Genomic DNA, 18,603 nt, shown 5'->3' with positions numbered 1-18,603 from the left:
TTAAACCTTTAGGGCATGGTTTGGATATGGTTTGCTTGACCCTGCCAAGTTTCATGTTGAAATTTGATCCCCAGTGTTGGAGTTGGGGCCTGGTGAGGGGCGTTTGGATCATGGAGGTGGATTCCTCTTGAATGGCTTGGAGTCAGTCTCCTGGGAGTGAGTTCTCACTCTTCGTTTCCACGGGAACTGGTTGTTGAAAAGAGCCCGGCAGCTTCTCCCCTCTCTCTCTCCCTTCTTCTCTCCGTATAATGTCTCCTTCCCTTGCCTTCTGTCATGAGTGGAAGTTTCTTGAGGTTCTTGACAGAAGCAGATGCTGGAGTCATGCTTTTCGTATAGTCTGCAGAACTGTGAGGCAAATAAACCTCTTTTCTTTATACCCAGCCTCAGGTATTCCTTTATAGTAATAAAAATGGACTAAGCTACTTCATGACAAACTTAGGAAGTCGGTATTGTTAGGAACCTCCATGCACCTGGTGGCTCTACCCTGATTGGCCAACAGTCAAGTCATCTCTGGTTGTCCTGTAACAGGGGTTGGTTCTAGAGGTTGTGATTAAAAGTCCATAAATCAGTGTACTGAGTAGTTGCCAATCTTGAGAAGGTCAGATGTTTAACTTTGTTTTGTAAATATATGAGAAAATAGGCTGGGCGCAGTGGCTAACGCCTGTAATCCCAGCACTTTGGGAAGCCAGGGTGGGTGGATCATTGGAGGTCAGGAGTTTGATGAGACCAGTCTGGTCAACATGGTGAAACCCTGTATCTACCAAAAATACAAAAATTAGCCAGGCCTGGTGGCAGGCACCTGTAATTCCAGCTACTCAGGAGGCTGAGGCATGAGAATCACTTGAACCAGGGTGGCAGAAGTTGCAGCGAGCCGTGATTGCGCCACTGCACTCCAGTCTGGGCAATAAAGTGAGACTCAGACTTCATATATATATATGAGTAAATACATGATTCAGTACCCAAAACTCCTGACCGCAATACGGTATTTGAATCCTTGTGCCATCCAGACAGCCCTCACGGACACAGCATTTCTACTTCTCCACAGAGTGCCCTCTTGACAGGAGAGTCATTGGCCGTGATGTTGGGAAGTACACTGTGCCTGTATCTAGTCACCAAATGGAGCCAATCAGTTCTGGGATATCTACTTCTCTGTTCCCTGTACTTTCTCAGTTAAGCAATGTGGCAGCAGGACTGAAGGAGGCTTGAGATTTGTGGAGGGAAAAATCTCTCCCAAGAAGGATGCATGAAAATCATCCCATATAGCCAACTACTCAGGAGGGCTCCCAGGCTAGCAGTCATTTTTATCCTATTATAGATGAGGAAACTGAGGTTTCAGGCCACACAACAGTCATGCAAGTCAACCGTTACAAGTCAAGAGCCATTTATTCAGCACCTGATGTCCGTGTTGAAGGTCCAAATAAACACAGAGACATCATTAAGACATTAGCCTTGCTCTTGAGGAGTGCACTATGTGAAGGCCTCCAGGTCAACTCAGTTGCTTCTGACTCCAGAGCAACGTTCCTGCCCACCCTGCCCATCTCCACAGTACCTGTCCCACCTGGCTGCTTCTCCTCCTCTGTGAAGGCTGCCCAATGAGACCTGACTGCAGTCAGAGCTTTGAAAATCTCATTCTTAGTCCTCTGTGCTGTGTGGCTTGGGAAAAGTCAGCTTGCCTCTCTGTAGTAAAGTTTTGTCCCTTAGTTAACCAATAGCATTCCCTTGAAATACAAAAAGAGCATAAGACATCAGGTGCAGTGGCTCACGCCTGTAATCCCAGCACTTTGGGAGGCTGAGGCGGGTGGATCAGGAGGTCAAGAGATGGAGACTAGCCTGCCAACATGGTGAAACCTCATCTCTACTAAAAAACGCAGAAATTAGCTGGGCATGGTGGCACATGCCTGTAGTCCCAGCTACGTGGGAGGCTGAGGCAGGGGAATTGCTTGAACCCGAGAGGCAGAAGTTGGAGTGAGTCGAAACCACGCCACTGCATCCAGCCTGGGCGACAGAGCAAGACTCCATCTCAAAAAACAAAACAAAACAAAGCAAAAAGAAACCTTTACTATCAGAGATTACTTTTTTTTTTTTTTTTTGAGACAGAGTCTCGCTCTGTCACCAGGCTGGAGTGCAGTGGCATAATCTCGGGTCACTGCAACCTCCGCTTCCCGGGTTCAAGCAATTCTCCTGTTTCAGTCTCCCGAGTAGCTGGGATTACAGGTGTGCACCACACACCCAGCCAATTTTTGTATTTTTAGTAGAGACAGGGTTTCAGCATGTTGGTCAGGCTGGTCTCGATCTCGTGACCTCGTGATCTGCTCGCCTCGGCCTCCCAAAGTACTGGGATTACAGGCGTCAGCTACCATGCCCGGCTCAGAGATTGCTATTAATAGAAGTCTGGGCTCTTCTATACCCACAGCTGAGTCTCCCCCAGACTTCTGTCAGCAGGACTACTGCGGGGAAGGGGCTAGAGACATGGGTGGGTGGAGGGAGACTAGAAGCACAACTGAGTCCAGAGGTAGGCAAAATATGCCCATGCAAACGCATGCCAGAGCCAAACAAAGATGTTTGTTACTAAATCCTATTTTATTTTATTTTAATTTTATTTTTTTGAGAAGGAGTCTCGCTCTGTCACCCAGGCTAGAGTGCAGTGGCACGATCTTGGCTCACTGCCAGCTCCGCCTCCCGGGTTCACGCCATTCTCCTGCCCCAGCCTCCCAAGTAGCTGGGACTACAGGCGCCCGCCACCATGCCCAGCTGATTTGCGTGTGTGTGTATTTTTAGTAGAGACAAAGTTTCACCGTGTTAGCCAGGATGGTCTCCATCTCCTGACCTCATGATCTGCCCGCCTCGGCCTCCCAAAGTGCTGGGATTACAGGTGTGAGTCACCGCGCCCGGCCACTATATCCTATTTTATATCACCATGTCGCTTCTCCTAATTGGCAACTACGTCTATATTCCTGGCAGAATAAGATAGGCAGTTCATGATAGCTCTTGACTCATGGAGGCCTCCATTTCACTTGGAGATGCTTCTCCCTCAACTCATTCCACTGAGAAGGACCCTGGGTATCCACAGCTGCTGTCCTGCTCCTCTCCTTTTGCTTCTTCCCTTAAGACAGGCAGCTTTCACAGCCTAGTGAAAGGCCATCACTTTTCTGCCGTGCACCAGCCACACTGGGTGACTAATACAGGAGACTGCCTACCTCAGGTAAGGCCTAACCTGTTTCAATTTTAGGCTGAGCAGGAAATGATGTGTAGAGTGGCCACAGGCAATGGCATGGGAGTGAGACTATGTTACATGAAGCTGTGTAAAGGGAGGGTGAAGACACTGAAGCCACAATCGTAGCCCAGAAGCAGCCTGGGCACCAGGTCCAGGACTTAAACATATGTGAGCTCCCAGGCATCAGGCTTCCAAAAGACTCATATGTTGGAGATAGGGGCTAGGCACAAAGCATCCAGTAACCCAACAGGCTGAGAGCCAGAGATCCATCAGGCAGTGGTTGCCAGAGTGGTTAATTAATGATCAACCACTTCTAGTCTGCTAAACTTCTTCCTCCACTGAGGTGGAACTCAACCCTATGAAAAAGTTGTCACCCTCTTCTGATGTACCTGCTATGTCCTGTCATGGAGGGGTCTGAGCAAGCAGCCAGAGCAATTCTTTCTTCCCCTTCACCCTCTAAGTCACTTGGATGAGCTGGAATCCTTGAGTCTCAGGTCAAAGCAAGAGTCCCACTACCAGTGTCGAAACACTGAGCCCAGGGCCTTGGGAAGGGTCACACATGCCCGCTCTTCCCTGGAAACCCAGGGAGAAGTGACCAATAAACCTCTCCTTAGGCATAATCATGGAGCTCTACTCCAGACCCTTGGTGCCTTCCAGGCTGGAATGGGGCTTCTTGGCGTCAGAGGAAGTTGGGGATATTGAGAATTTCCGTATCTGCCTATCAGTCTTAGGGCCTGTGCCCCTGACATTTACCTTAGCTAAATCATCAAAGGCTTTCCTTCTTATCTTCCAGAGACAAAAATGAATAAAACTGAACCTAGTCTCTGTGGGTGCAAGTCTAGACATGAAAAAAAAAAAGGGCTTTTATGACTACAAAACAAAAAATCCTGTTAATCTAAAAAGGATAGCTTCCCCCTACATTTTTTTTTTTTCTATGCAGCAGAATTGACTTGCTTCTAGGCTTTTGTTAAATACCCATTCCTCTTGGATTCTACCTTTTTGCTTTGGCAAAGGTTCAGTTCCACCTCACACTAAAAATCAGCGTGCTTCCTTTTTCTCTTCTGTTGGCTTACACTGGTTCCGGAATGGAGTCTACTCCATGTGCAGAGCAGTTGGGTATGAGGGTGGGCAGAATCAGAGCCAGCCTGATTCCAGGCACTCCAGTGACCAGGGATGGAAGATGCTGGCAGAGCAACCAACCAAATTCCCTGAATTCACATACTACAGCACCTCTCATCTACCACTGTCTGTTAGTTGAGACTTCAGTTTCTGATATGGTCACTCAGCTACCAGTGGCCAATAAGATTCATGCAATTCAGTCCCACCTTCAATCAACAGAGGTCAAGTAAGTGTTGGGAAGCCTTGGGGGAATAGCTCAAGAGTTGTGCAAGCCAAGGAGTGGAAGCAGTGGTATTTCAGCTAAGCTTTCCAGGCTAAAGCAAAATCAGGGACTGGCCACATACAGCTGCTCTAGCAAGTTCTCGCAGGAGCTGGAACATGGGTAGGTGTCTTTTTCCCAAAGGAAGTCATTTCTTTGTGCTTTCGTTTTTTCGTTTTCAAAGAGGAGGTGATTACAAGCCCACAGGGAGACTGAGAAAGATGTGATGTCTATAAAGTGTTTTGAGGTCCTCAGAAGCAACCGTAAGTGATAGTGATTCCTTGGCTGCAAAGGATCTTAGGACAATCCTACCCCTTTCTCCTTATGGCTAGATAAGACTGTACTTTAGACCATCCATGACTTTTGAAGGACTTTTTCCTCTTCTCACAGATGTTAAGAGTAGGAGATCCAGCAATGTCTCTTGGTTGCTTAATGGCCCTTGCACTCAGAAAGTTTTTCCATGTGTCCAAACTCCTTCCAATGACACTCAAACTTATGCCACCCTTTTCTGTACCCGGTAGAGCTGGTCACTCTCCTATATAATAAGATTATTTATTCTATCACTTTCATACAAGGAAATCCAGCTACTTTTTATCACCAAGGCCAGTACAATAGGCTTGCAGAGAGCCTGGGCAGTTCAGTTGAACAATCTCATCTCCGAAGTCTTGCCCCCTCTCCCCTAGCCTCCTCCCCATGAGGCTGAGGGAGGGCAGTAGAGAAGCCTGTCAGTAAATATCAACCATAATGTCTCTACCCATTTCCTTCAGAGGAAATGAAACTAATGGAGAAAGATATATTGATCACAAAGACTCAATTTCAGAATCAGTCTCCTGGTGGTGAAGCCTTTCAGTTAGCTGGGGTTAATGGCTTCTGCTTTCAGCTGTTGTCCAGTGTGAGAGCTGTACATCCCACAATCAATGGGATAGCAAGCCTGCTGGGGACATTACCACCAAGGCCAGCCAATGGGAAAAGGCTCTGGGTTTTTTTTTTTTTGTAAAGCTAATCAGAGAAAGGGAAAAAAATTTCCTGAGCTATTTGGGGGCTTAAGTAAGTCCTCCAGCTGAAGGCCTCCAACCTGTGGGGGAGGCCTTTCTCTCCTATCAACAAGACTCTGTTTTCCAACCCATAAAGAGCCTGTTAGGCAGCTCTCCTTAGGGGGTGGTTAGCAGGGAAAATGCTGTTTAGGTTTCCCAATGTTTTTATGTGGCAGGGCCCAGCAGCCCATATAGGAGGCCTTGTTTTGTTCTTGCTAAAAAGGGGCTGGAACTCTGGCCTCTGCTGTAGGGAGGCAGCGGTTTGTAATTGGGAAACCAGCCATTAGACCATGGGTGGTGACATAATAAAACACATTTTTCTCTTTGCCTCTGTTATGTGTCCCTCTAGCATCTAGACAATGCCTTTCTGCTCCCCATGATCAATGAGTTTTTGCACAGAGGCATAGGTGGGAGCACATTCTTAGGAACAAAACTCTCGTTAGCGATGGGACTGTGGACAAGTTAATTATCCTAAAACTCACTTTCCCGATCTCTTAAATGGCGATAGTAACTGCCTTACAGGGTAGAATAATGATTAATATCACATAATGTATTTGAAGAGCTCAGCACAATGTTTGGCATATATTAGGTATTTAACAGATATAACCTTTGCATATACGCCTGTGCATATTATCTAATCAATCTTTGCAGTTTTCCTGGAATAAATGTCTGTAAATTCCAGGCTAATAGAAATATTTCGAGACCGGGGACCAGAAGACCCAGATTCTTTCTCTGCTAAAATAATCCACAACCATCTGGGAAGGTCTTAAGGCATGTATGGGATTCAGGGAGAGAGAAAAGCTCCTCAGGTAAGGCGATAACATAAGGGGAGGTGCAGAGGTAGAAACCATCCGGGAACAGGTGACGGTGGCAGGAGTCTGCTGAAGAGGACACATGACACAGATTGTTAGAAGCCAGGCAGGGGAGTTTAGGTTTGATCAGGAAGAAAGTGGGGAGTCACTGAGAACTCTCAGCAGGCGTGGAGAAAAAGAAAGTAACATTTCCCACTGTCTGTCATCATCTAGGCTGTCAGTGGAGGGTGTGTGTCTCTGCTCAGCAGAGGTATCCTAACAGAAGAGTGATAGCCCTGAGCTGGTGTCCAAAGTCAGGCTCTGGGGAGAGGCTAGCCAGGGCTGCCTTCTTCCTTGCAGATCCTCAGATCAAGTCATTAGCGCTATCCCTGAAGCCTTTACTCTCCAGTTGGCAGAGTAGTAACTCTGCCCACCTGAATATCTCTGGAGGGAGTAAGTTTCAAAAGCTCAGTCTTATGCGGTGAACTATTATTATTTCCTGAGAAACAGGATCAGAAGCCTGTCTTACCCAAGGACAACAGCAAGCCAGGGGCATGGTGATTCCAGAATGAGATCACAGATGTTACCAGATCGGTGCAAAAGTAACTGTGGTTTTTGCCATTGAAGGTAATGGCAAAACCCGGCCGGGCACAGTGGCTCACGCCTGTAATCCCAACACTTTGGGAGGCGGAGGTGGGCGGATCACTTGAGGTCCGGAGTTTGAGACCCGCCTGGCCAACATGGTGAAACTCCGTTTCTAATAAAAATACAAAAATTAGCTGGGCGTTGTGGTGCATCTCTGTAATCCCAGGTACTTGGGAGGTTGAAGCAGGAGAATCACTTGAACCCAGGAGGCGGAGGTTGCAGTGAGCCAAGACTGTGCTACTGCACTCCAGCGTGGGCGACAGAGTAAGCCTCTGTCTCAAAAACAAACAAACAAACAAACAAGTAATGGTGAAAACTGCAATTAATTCTGCACCAACCTAATAACACTTAGCAGTCACCTGCCCATAATAGGTGCTCAATAAATATGGCCAGGAGTTATATTTTTATGACTAACTTCTCTCCAGGACTTTACCATTTCTGCAGGCTTCCACACATTCTTTCCCTGAGAGATACCTGAGGGTGGAGTGGAATGTGAGTTAGTTCTCTAGCCGCTCAGTTCCATTTCATGTTTAAGGCATCAGTCTCTGGCTGTCAGTCTAGGAGATTCTGTTTCTAGGTTACAGGTTCTGCAGAGCACCATGGAAATCAGGCATGTGGGAGGGACAGTGTCCGGTTAGTGTCAGGAGTCTTTGCGTCCCTGCAGAGGAAAGCCCAGCTGGTTTGGGGCTAATGGTGTCCATTGAGTGAAAGGGGCTATTTCTCTCTGGGGTGCTGTGGAATTGGGAGGCTAACACTGAGCCACAGTGAACCCCCAAACTCCTACCAAGGCTGGCAGACGATGGGGAAGTGCTCCCAGGTGTGTAAAAGGTATGAAAGGTTCTGGGGAAAGACACAGAAAACTGGAAAGGCAGTGACTGCTACTAGGGAGGAAAAGAATGGAGCTTATTTATGAAAATGATGTGTACCACCAGTGCCACGGCAGTGCTGAAGCTGTTCTTAAGACTCTCATATAATCACTCTCATGAATCCTCATAATAGCCCACAAAGTGGGTAGGACATCATTATGACTTTTATTTCACAGATTAGGAAAAGGAGGTAACAGACAGGTTAAAAGATTTGTTCATCCCCAGTCATTAATGTAGGAGAGGGGTGACTCCTGCTCTCTCGTCCAGAACTCTGAGGTACTACTGGATCTCAGGGAGCAAAGGGGCGGCGAGGGTGGGATGAAGTGAACCTCTGCTGCAGCAATTGGCTGGTGGGATTTAAAGCAGAGGAAACAGCCGCCACCACATCCCACCAAAAAAAAAAAAGGATCTGGGCTGGGTGTGGTGGCTCATGCCTATAATCCCAGCACTTTGAGAGGCCGAGGCAGGCGAATCAGCTGAGGTTAGGAGTTCGAGACCAGCTTGGCCAACACAGTGAAACCCTGTCTCTATTAAAAATACAAAAAAAAATTAGCCGGGCGCGGTGGCGCGCGCCTGTAGTCCCAGCTACTTGGGAAGCTGAGGCAGGAGAATCGCTTGAACCTGGGAGGTGGAGGTTGCAGTGAGCTGAGATCATGCCACTGCACTCCAGCCTGGGTGACAGAGTGAGACTCTCTCTCAAAACAAAACAAAAAAAACATCTGGGAGAAACAGATGAAAATGAAGAGTCATTTCAAGTTGCAGATGACAACAGAGACTGTTTTTTCTCCTATTTCCACCCTTTTCTCTCTAAACCACTAGAATCAGCTAAAAATACTTAACCTTGGGTGATTTTTAGTCCTTCTGAAATGGTTTCAGCCCAAAGCTACATAGGAGACTCTGGCTAACGGGTTTGGTGGGTCAGAGAAAATGTACACAGACCAGACAGAGCCACTGTCACTTCTCTGTAACTCTTCTTGGTGAGTAATTTGTTAGCAACATTTATTTATGTTTCATTTTTTGGAGTTGGTGTCTCACTCTCACCCAGGCTGAAGTGCAACAGTATAATCATAGCTCACTGAAGCCTCGACCTCCTGGCCTCAAGTGATCCCCCTGTGTCAGCCTCCTGAGTAGCTAGGACTACAGGTGTGTGCCATCATGCCAGGCTTTTTTTTTTTTTTTTCTTTTTTGGTTGTTGGTAGAGGTGAGGGTAAAGAATATGTGAGTAAACACAAAGAAATCACAGACTTGGAGAACTAAGCTGAGGTCTTTCTACCAGGAGGGTGGGTTAGTATCATGAGGTTCTTGAGAAGACCCTCCAAGGAGAGTGGGGAGATACCACTAAAGAGAAACCCTCCTCTGCCCCCTCAGCCCTGTCGACTGACACTGTCAGAAAGATTTGAAACTCCTCCAAACCAGACTATAGGTCAGATTCTGCCAAAGGAAATACTGTCATGGCAAAAACTCCTGCATAGTCAAACCCACCCTGCTGGTCATTATTTCAAGAGTTATCCAGGGAGACCGAAATCCAGGGTAGAGAAACAACTGGATGATCTTGGGGTTCATGGTATGAAGAGATGACCACTATAGTTAGGTATGGAACATGGTGTGACAAAAAGAGATTTCCAGTTTAGACACTGCTGCCATCCAGGATTCAACATAAGGCATCCCATCCTACTTTTTAAACTCTTCATCTCCAAAAACATGTGTAGACTCCTTACCATGCTGAGCCCTCCATGGCCTCACACCTGTCTCCTTCTTCAGCTTCACCCTCAAACATCCTCAAACATTCTGCTCCCTGGTTCTTCTCTCACACTTAAAACCTTTCTCTGGGGCTAGGCGCAGTGGCTCACACCTGCAATCCCAGCATTTTGGGAGGCTGAGGCAGGTGGATCACAAGGTCCAGAGTTCATGACCAGCCTGGCCAACCTGGTGAAACCCCATCTCTACTAAAAATACAAAAAATTAGCCAGGCGTGGTGGTGCATGCCTGTAATCCCAGCTACTTGGGAGGCTGAGGCAGAAGAATTGCTTGAACCTGGGAGGTGGAGCTGCAGTGAGCTGAGACTGAGTCACTGCACTCCAGCCTGGGCGACAGAGCAAGACTTCCTCTCAAAAAACAATAACAAAAAAAACTTTCGGCCAGGCACAGTGGCTCACGTCTGTAATCCCAGAACTTTGGGAGGCCAAGGCGGGTGGATCATGAAGTCAGGAGATAGAGATGAGGCCATCCTGGCTAACACGGTGAAACCCCGTCTCTACTAAAAATACAAAAAATTAGCCGGGCGAGGTGGCGGGCGCCTGTAGTCCCAGCTACTCGGGAGGCTGAGGCAGGAGAATGGCGTGAACCCGGGAGGCGGAGCTTGCAGTGAGCCGAGATAGTGCCACTGCACTCCAGCCTGGGCGACAGAGCAAAACTCTGTCTCAAAAAAAAAACAAACAAAAACAAAACCTTTCTCTGTTGGTTCCTTTTCCTACAAGGCTAACTCCACCCTCAGTTACCTGGCTAGCTCCTGCCTATCCTTTAACACTCACTTGCATTTCGTTTCCTCCAGGAAGTGGCCCCTACCTGGGCACCCTTACCAGCCAGGCGGTTGTATCATAGCACCTTCCAAATTACATTTAAATGATCTGTCTTTGCGACGGACCATGAGCTACTTGAAGCAGAGACCATTTCTTGTTTTCTTTGCATCTCTAGTAGCTGGCACATAGTAGGTGTTAGAATTTTTAAAATATGAACTTCATCAAGATGTTAAAGGTATATATTATCAGTGTGGCAGACAGACCCTCGGTGACACCTTAGTAATCCTAAATTCTGGTGTTCACTCCTCTGTATAATTCCCTCCCCTCAAGTGTAGGTGAGACCTATCACTTACCTCTACATGGCAAAGGTGATGGAATCACTTCTGCAATTCCATTATGACACACATAAGACACATCTAAGTCAGGGGTCTCCAACCCCTGGGCCACAGATGGGTACTGGTCTGTGGCCTGTTAGGAACCAGGCTGCACGCAGGCGGTGAGTGGTGGGCAGGCGAGTGAGCATTACTGCCTGAGCTCTGCCTCCTGTCAGATCAGTGGCAGCATCAGATTCTCCCAGGAGCACGAACCCTACTGTGAACTGCACATGCAAGGGATCTAGGTTGCTGGCTCCTTATGAGAATCTAATGCCTGATGACCTGTCATTGTTTCCCATCACCCACAGATGGTCCCAACTAAGTCAGGGGTCTCCAACTAGACGGTGACATCTAGTTGCAGGAAAACAAGCTCAGGGCTCCCACTCATTCTACATTACGGTGAGTTGGTCGTATCACTATTTCATGATATATTACAATGTAATAATAATAGAAATAAAGTGCACAATAAATGTAATGTACTTGAATCATCCCCAGACCATCACACCACCACCCTGGTCAGTGGAAAAACTGTCTTCCACAAAACGTGTTCCTGGTGCCAAAAAGATTGGGGACTGCTGCTTTCAATGATTTGCTTTCCTGCTGGCCAAAGAGAAGCAGCACGTTGTGGACTGCCTATGAAAAGACAGCCACGTGGCAAAGAACTGCACGCAGCCTCATTAGGACCTGAGAATGGCTTGTAGCCAACATCCAATGAAAAGCTGGGGCCCTCAGTCATACAACCAAAAGGAAATGACTTCTGTCAACAATATGGGTGAGCTTATAAGTGGATCTTAGTCAAGCTTTCTGGTGAGAACATGGCCTGGCCAATACCTTGATGGCAACCTTGTAAGACTAAGCAGAGAACCCAGTCAAGCCATGCCTGGACTCCTGACCTACAGAAATTGGGAAAATGTGTGTTTTCAGCCACTAAAGTTAGAGTGCTGCATCATAAAAAGTGAAAACACCTAGCTTTTCAGGAAGAGGGAAATAGGAAAGGAAGAGAGAGCATTGGCTGAAATGAGCTGGTATGACCAAACTCGGCACTAAACAGCACTAAAGGGTAACCTAGGCATTTACTGCAGGAGATGGAAGATCCCAATCCCATAACCGGTGGAAACTGCTGATCTGAATTCATTGTATTTCACTCCTGCCCTCAGTTAAAACTTGATTTAAGTTCTTCTAGGCTGAGAGTTAAAGCTTGGCAACTTAAGGGAGGGAGTGGAGTGGAGTGGAGTGGAGTGGCAGGTGCATCTACTTTAGAAACACACAGACCTGGCCAGGCGCTGTAGCTCACGCCTGTAATCCCAGCACTTTGGGAGGCCGAGGCGGGTGGATCACAAGGTCAGGAGATTGAGACCATCCTGGCTAACACGGTGAAACCCCATCTCTACTAAAAATACAAAAAATTAGCCAGGCGTGGTGGTGGGTGCCTGTAGTCCCAGCAACTCGGGAGGCTGAGGCAGGAGAATGGCGTGAACCCGGGAGGCGGAGCTTGCAGTGAGCAGAGATCATGCCACTGCTCCAGCCTGGGCAACAGAGCGAGACTCCGTCTCAAAAAAAAAAAAAAAAAAAACCACCACACAGACCTAACCCATCTAATCTCAGTCCCCACATATGTAAACAAAAGGAGATTCACACCAGCTTGTTAGGGCTATGTGACATGCTTAGCTCTGAGTTTGGCACAGGGTCGGTGTTCTACAGCCACTGGGTGCCCCCTCCGCCCCCACCACTGACTGCCCTTTTCAGCTATCCTGACTCTAAGCAGGCTAAGCCTGTTTGGGAAGCTCCTGGAGGGAATCTGAGGCAGGAGTTCTTGGTGGATGCTCTGGAGACTTACTCTGCAGCTGAAATCCCAGGAAATTCTACCCCCCGAGCTCCACCACTGCTAAGCTTCTAAGAAAGGTTACGCTCAATTTCCTCAAATGATTTACTGCATCCCCTTTTATGGGAGTACTTTACATATTATAAATGGGACTTGATCAAACATGCCAGGAAGTGAGACGGGTCCAAAACTCTCTAGCCAGCCGTGTGTCTGCTGGCCCAACTACAATCCCCAGATCGACTCAGGCCTGAGGTCCTGTACTTTTAAGATTGGGTATCTATCTTAAAATACCCAATTGTGGGGGGAACACAAATGTTAAGTCCATAACATCTACAGTAACGTGCGCAGTACTGCATTGGGGCACCCCTGGGTGTGACAGTAAGTGTATGTGCCTGTAGGCAAAGATACTTAGGTTATGATTTTAGGATTGAATAACAGTATGTATATTAAGATATTAAGATACGACATTTAGGAAAAGCTGCTCACAGAATTTCAGGCCTTGGAGACTAAGATCACTCACCTCAATCCTCTCATGTTACAGATGAGGAACTAAGACCCGCAGAGGCAAGTGATTTGATGAGGACAGGAAGCCAGGTCTCATAACTCCCCAAATTGTGCTCTTTGCACGTTACCATGCTGAGTCTCTGTCTTTTTCGCTTAGACTGTGCTTCTTAATTTCTGTTGGATCGAGTGCAACCTCTCTAGTCCAGTGTTAATTTGCTGAGAGGCTTGAGGATCCCCTTCATAGGGAGCAGCCTAAGAGATGACCCCTCAGCTTGCCTTTGGCTCTGCAGTATGGTCACGGCAGGGGAGATGGGTTGTTCCTGTTCACAGCTTAGCCCTCCTTGCCTGGGGTCTAACTTCCTCCTTTGACTTCCTCCACAATGGCTGTCCCCAGGCCCTACCACAGCCCTCCACAATGGGGCACCACAGCCTTTGATAGAAGCTAGAATCATCAGTAATGTGAAAGAGGCCGAAATGGTCCCTTCCCTGACATTTAGGAACCAGACACTGGAAATAAATGGTGTGTAGAGGGGCTGAGGCAGGAAAAGAAGGCAGTGTAAGAAGGACGGTATCTTCCACTGTGCTAGGCACATTTGCTCATGTAGCAATATTTTATTTAATCCTCAAGGCAGGCCTTGAAGGCAAATTTTAAAGACCAGGAAGCTGAGGCTTAAAGAAAGAGGCAGTATTAGGCTTCAGCTTACAAATGTGCAAGCATAAGAATCCAATCTAGTTACTGGCTCTAATTATCGAGACTTAGTCAGTTTCACATTTCTGGAGTACAAAGAGGACTCGAATCAGCTCTAGGTAAGTCTCCACGGTGTTCAAGGCCAAAAGCTCTTGAGAATTTTCCTCATAGTTCATTCTTATTGCCACACTCAAATGCTGCCCCTGAATACAGTCAGCTTTGAGTCCTGTTAGGCCAACACGTGTTAGTGCTTATGCCTAAATTGGGATGGATTCCTTCCGTCCTAATTAATCGACGCTCTTCCATAACCAGCTCATGAATTGCCCAGGAACTCCTGAGTTCAGTGCCCTCCGTGGTAATGGGGAGAGGAACACTGCAATGTTTAGGTACAAAAGACTCCTATAATTAGCTCTAAGCCCAGGAAACAGACAATCAAATTAATCAGTGAGTATGGGAAAAAAGCAGATTATAATTAATTACCTATGTTTATACCAGGGTTATCTTTAGCCATAAGTCTTCTTTTTTATCTAAATAGATACCCAATCTTAAAATTATAGGACCTCAGGCCTGAGTTGACAAAGCCTAATTTGACTTCTGTCCCCAGTTCAGAGGAGGATCCTAAATGAGTCACTTCTTCCTGCCTTGCTTCCTCCTTACTGATATGGCCTCCCTCACGGAGTGGGAGGGGGAGATAAGCAGCTCAGGGCTAAGAGCCACTTTGGTACAACACAGGATCAGAGAGCATGCCTTTTCTCTGCAGAGCCATTTCCATTCATGGTGGAGGATTTTTTGAACCTGGCCAGGCAAAGCTCCTCGGTGCCAGACCAGCACTCCATGTGGCCATACCCTCCGGCCCCAGTTGTTCCCTCTGCTTGCCAAAGCAATTACCTGATCCTCACTTTCCAAAAAATAAAAGAAAATATTCAAGTCCTTTCCCCAGAAGGCTATAAGCCAAAAGGCCAACTGCTCTGTGGGTTACCGGAGCCTTCTGCATGGACGAGGTGGGAAACCAAGACTCAGAGATGGGAGTGGAGCTGCATGTGCTTGTGCTCATGTATTAAACTGAACTCCTGGTGACGTGCAATGTGAGAATGACAGTGGGTATTAGCTTTCACTAAATATGCTTAAGAGGTCTGGGGCGTCATTGAAACCCACGCAGAGATTATTCAGCATTGAACCATGAAAAGGGAGAACCATGTAGTCTGACTTCTCCATTGCATGGTGGAGGGAACCAAGGCTGAGAGAGAACAACGGCTTCTTTAAGGTCATAGTGACTTCGTGCAGAGCTTACATTTGTAAGTCCTTATCAAGTGCCCATTCCACCACTCCAACGTGAGCCTTCTTTCCACCCCTTTTGACTGACTATGGTGCAGCTCTAGGGGGAGGACTGAGCTGGTGGTACAGTCAGGGGTCTAGTCCTGCTCTGTCACTAGCAGTATGACCTTGGGGAAGTCCTCCAATCTTCCAGCAGTCATAAAAAATGAAAAGGGGCTTACATGGATCTCAAGGGCCCCTTCCAGCTCTGATAGCCTTTGAGTTTCTGTGTGCTACGGGTTCTCTTCTTTTTCTCTCCACCAGAGGGAGGAAGTTGGGCTGTTTCCTTAACCTTAGATCATAATGCGTGGCTGAGGTGTGGGCTGATGATGAAGAGCAGGCTTCAGGGAGTGAGGGGTTCATGGAGAATCCTCAGTGGGAACCAAGGCCAGATACCAAAGCAGGAATCACACTCACAATACCCAATGCAACATAGAGCAGCCATTCTAAACTCTAGCACTTCCTTCCAGGTGGCAGCTTCAAGCCTAATGCTGTTCATCCCAGCTAGAAGATACCAGACACTCACTCTCCAAGCCACTCATGCACGGACTGACCATCCAGATGTTCTCCCAGATGCAACACAGGTTGGGATCCTCCAATTACTATTCTGTGTTCACCAGTAAAGACCCCAAAAGAATGATTCTTCAGGAAATGAGGTACCAATTTTAGCTATCAGGAAGACAGTTTCCTTGAGGAGAAGACAGAGAAGCCCAAAACATCCGTCTTCACTTCTGGAGTGGCATTGATAAGCCAGAAAGGCAGGCTCCCTTTTTCCTAGGAAAAGACTCGTTTCCCCTGTAATTTGTCTTTGTTAGCAATTGAGGGTAACCTCTGGAGTTCTCACTATTGACTGTAAAACCATTCCATTAGACGTGCACTGGCCAAAATGCTAACCACTAGCCACGCATCACACTGGCCATGTTTCAGGTGCTAGTGGCTGCCATGTCGGACAGTGCAGATATGAAACCTTCCCATCATCACAGAACATTTGGCTGGACTTTGCTGCACTAGGAGTTTCACAGGGAAGGCACTTGATTTGTTGAATGCATTTATCGAATTCATGGATAGTCTGTTTAGATAGGGCAGGGAATACTGTAGTATTCCCTGGTGAAGGCATGTTAATCATTCAAAATTTTTCAGCAGGTTTCTTTTAAGAAACCCAGGGTTGGCCGGGTGCGGCGGCTCACGCCTGTAATCCCGACACTTTGGGAGGCCGAGGCAGGCGGATCATCTAAGATCAGGAGTTTGAGACCAGCCTGACCAACATGGAGGAATCTCGTCTCTACTAAAAATACAAAATTAGCCGGGTGTAGTGGTGCATGCCTGTAATCCCAGCTGCTCGGGAGGCTGAGGCAGGAGAATCACTTGAACCCAGGAGGAGGAGGTTGCGGTGAGCCAAGATCGTACCATTGCACTCCAGCCTGGGCGACAAGAGCGAAACTCCGTCTCAAAAAAAAAAAAAAAAAAAGAATAAAGAAACTCAGGGTTTTTTTCTTTTCTCTTGTTGAGACAGAGTCTTGCTCCATTGCCCAGGCTGGAGTGCACTGGCGCAGTCTCTGCTCAATGCAACCTCTGCCTCCTGGGTTCAAGCCATTCTCCTGCCTCAGCCTCCCGAGTAGCTGAGAGTACAAGCACATGAAACCAGACCCATCTAATATTTGTATTTTTAGTAGAGATGGGGTTTCACCATATTGGCCAGGATGGTCTCGATCTCCTGACCTCATGATCCACCCGCTTCGGCCTCCCAAAGTGCTAGGGTTACAGGCGTGAGCCACAGCGCCTGGCAAGAAACTCGTTTTTTTTCCCTAGTGTTCATACTTGAAGATGTTTTTTCAGCATTCATTTGTATTTTCCTAAGCTGAGTGCTACCAGGAATATGAAAAACAACAACAATAAGAGAAGAGGCAGCTGAATGTATTGGGAGGAACAGAGGATTGGGAAAGAAAAGACCCAGGTTCTAGCACGGGTTCCAAACAGGAGGGCAGGTGAGGTCCATCAGCCCCTTTGAGTCTCAGTCTCTTCGGTCAGTGAAATGAGAGTAATAATACTACCCTCAGGGGTTGGCTGTTTGTATGAATCACATGAAAATATAACGGAACACACTCTGGAGACTGTCAAGAGTCAAATGTTTGTGTTATTGACCTTGCCCTCAAGTCGCTTTCGAGTCCCACTGTCATAATCCTTGAGAATATTTTTGTGGCCTCTTTCAACGGCTCTCCCTGCCTTGGGATCATACTTCAATCCATCATGCATACCTCCAAGAAAATAATTCTGCTAAAATACCACTAGGATCATGTGCCAATGCTGCAAAGACTAAAATGGCTCCCTACTGCCTGTAAGATCAAGACCAAACTCCTTCTCGTATTTGCTGCTGCATTGTGCCCTGTTTGCTTAGGAAGCTGCTGTTTCATTTTGCAGGAGCTTCCTGAGGCAAGAAGCCTTATTCCTCTTGCAAGTGTGACCCAGGCCCCACCCATGCCTTTATTTCTTCTATCTCTGCAAATTGTACCTGGTCCCTTGAGTTCACCATCTCTAACTCTTACCCCCTATAACCCTGTCATTCTTAATGCCCACCGGGCCTTGCACATTATAACATGTTCTCCCATGTGGTCTTTTTCTCTGATTGTTTTGTGTGTCTTATCTCCTCAGTAGCACTAGACAACCCTCAAAGAGAGTGTGCTTAGGCAGAGCTTGGCATCTCAGGAGTACCAAGGGATGGGGAAGGATGGGGACAGATGGTTGACCCTGAAGGCCTGGGGTTAGATGGGGCCAGATTGATAGGGACAGCAAGGCAAGACAGGAAGAAAATTTGGTTTGAAAAGATAGTTTAGTTTTATACAGGTGGACTATACTATTCCTTCAATAGAAACCCTGTTTTAGTGTAAAAGTTTCAAATACCTTGTGTTTATTAAGTTATAATAATTAATTTTCCCTTTTTTTACACTTTAGGTTTATATAATTCCAGCCCAGTCAAAAGGACAAAGAGTTTTAGTTATTTGTGGCTGTTCTTTGGAGATCTGACTCCTTTTGGTTGTAGCAATTGGTCTCACCCTAGATCAAACCTCCATGACTCATCTAGAGGTTTCTCTCACTGGAGAAGGCTGATGGAGCTAACATGAGATACGATGATGGATGTGATGTGGAGCACAGTTTCCTAAAATCAGCATTCTAATGAATAGTGGAGCACTATGATCAGCCAGGATTCTCCAGGAAAATAAGCCAGGCTCCCAGTCCACTGCAGAAGGCCTGGGTGTGTGGCTCTAGACTCCATTCCCTTCATAATAAACACCATCTTCCCAGGGGAGAACAGGTTGCAGCCAGGCAGCATTGCCTGTGTGAGGCCTCGGCCAGCACAACAGTTCTGACCGAGTATAAACAGAGCACACAATTAAAACACATAATTATAGGGTAGGCTGGAGCCAGGAGGTGGGCTCTGTTGGTGGCCCTGAAGCCA

General features: G+C 47.1%; 1 protein-coding gene across 2 annotated transcripts in view; it reads right to left on the bottom strand.

Annotated features, from left to right (window-relative positions):
• The window catches only part of UBASH3B (ubiquitin associated and SH3 domain containing B), a 162,539-nt gene that overhangs the window by 45,578 nt on the left and 98,358 nt on the right, over positions 1–18,603 (bottom strand). The gene's annotated exons all lie outside the window — the stretch shown is intronic.

The sequence above is a fragment of the Trachypithecus francoisi genome, unplaced genomic scaffold, assembly GCF_009764315.1.
Source record: "Trachypithecus francoisi isolate TF-2019V2 unplaced genomic scaffold, Tfra_2.0 Lachesis_group8, whole genome shotgun sequence".
NCBI lineage: Eukaryota > Metazoa > Chordata > Mammalia > Primates > Cercopithecidae > Trachypithecus > Trachypithecus francoisi.
The sequence above is the reverse complement of the archived record's forward strand: the minus strand, read 5'-3'. Positions and strand labels throughout refer to the sequence as shown.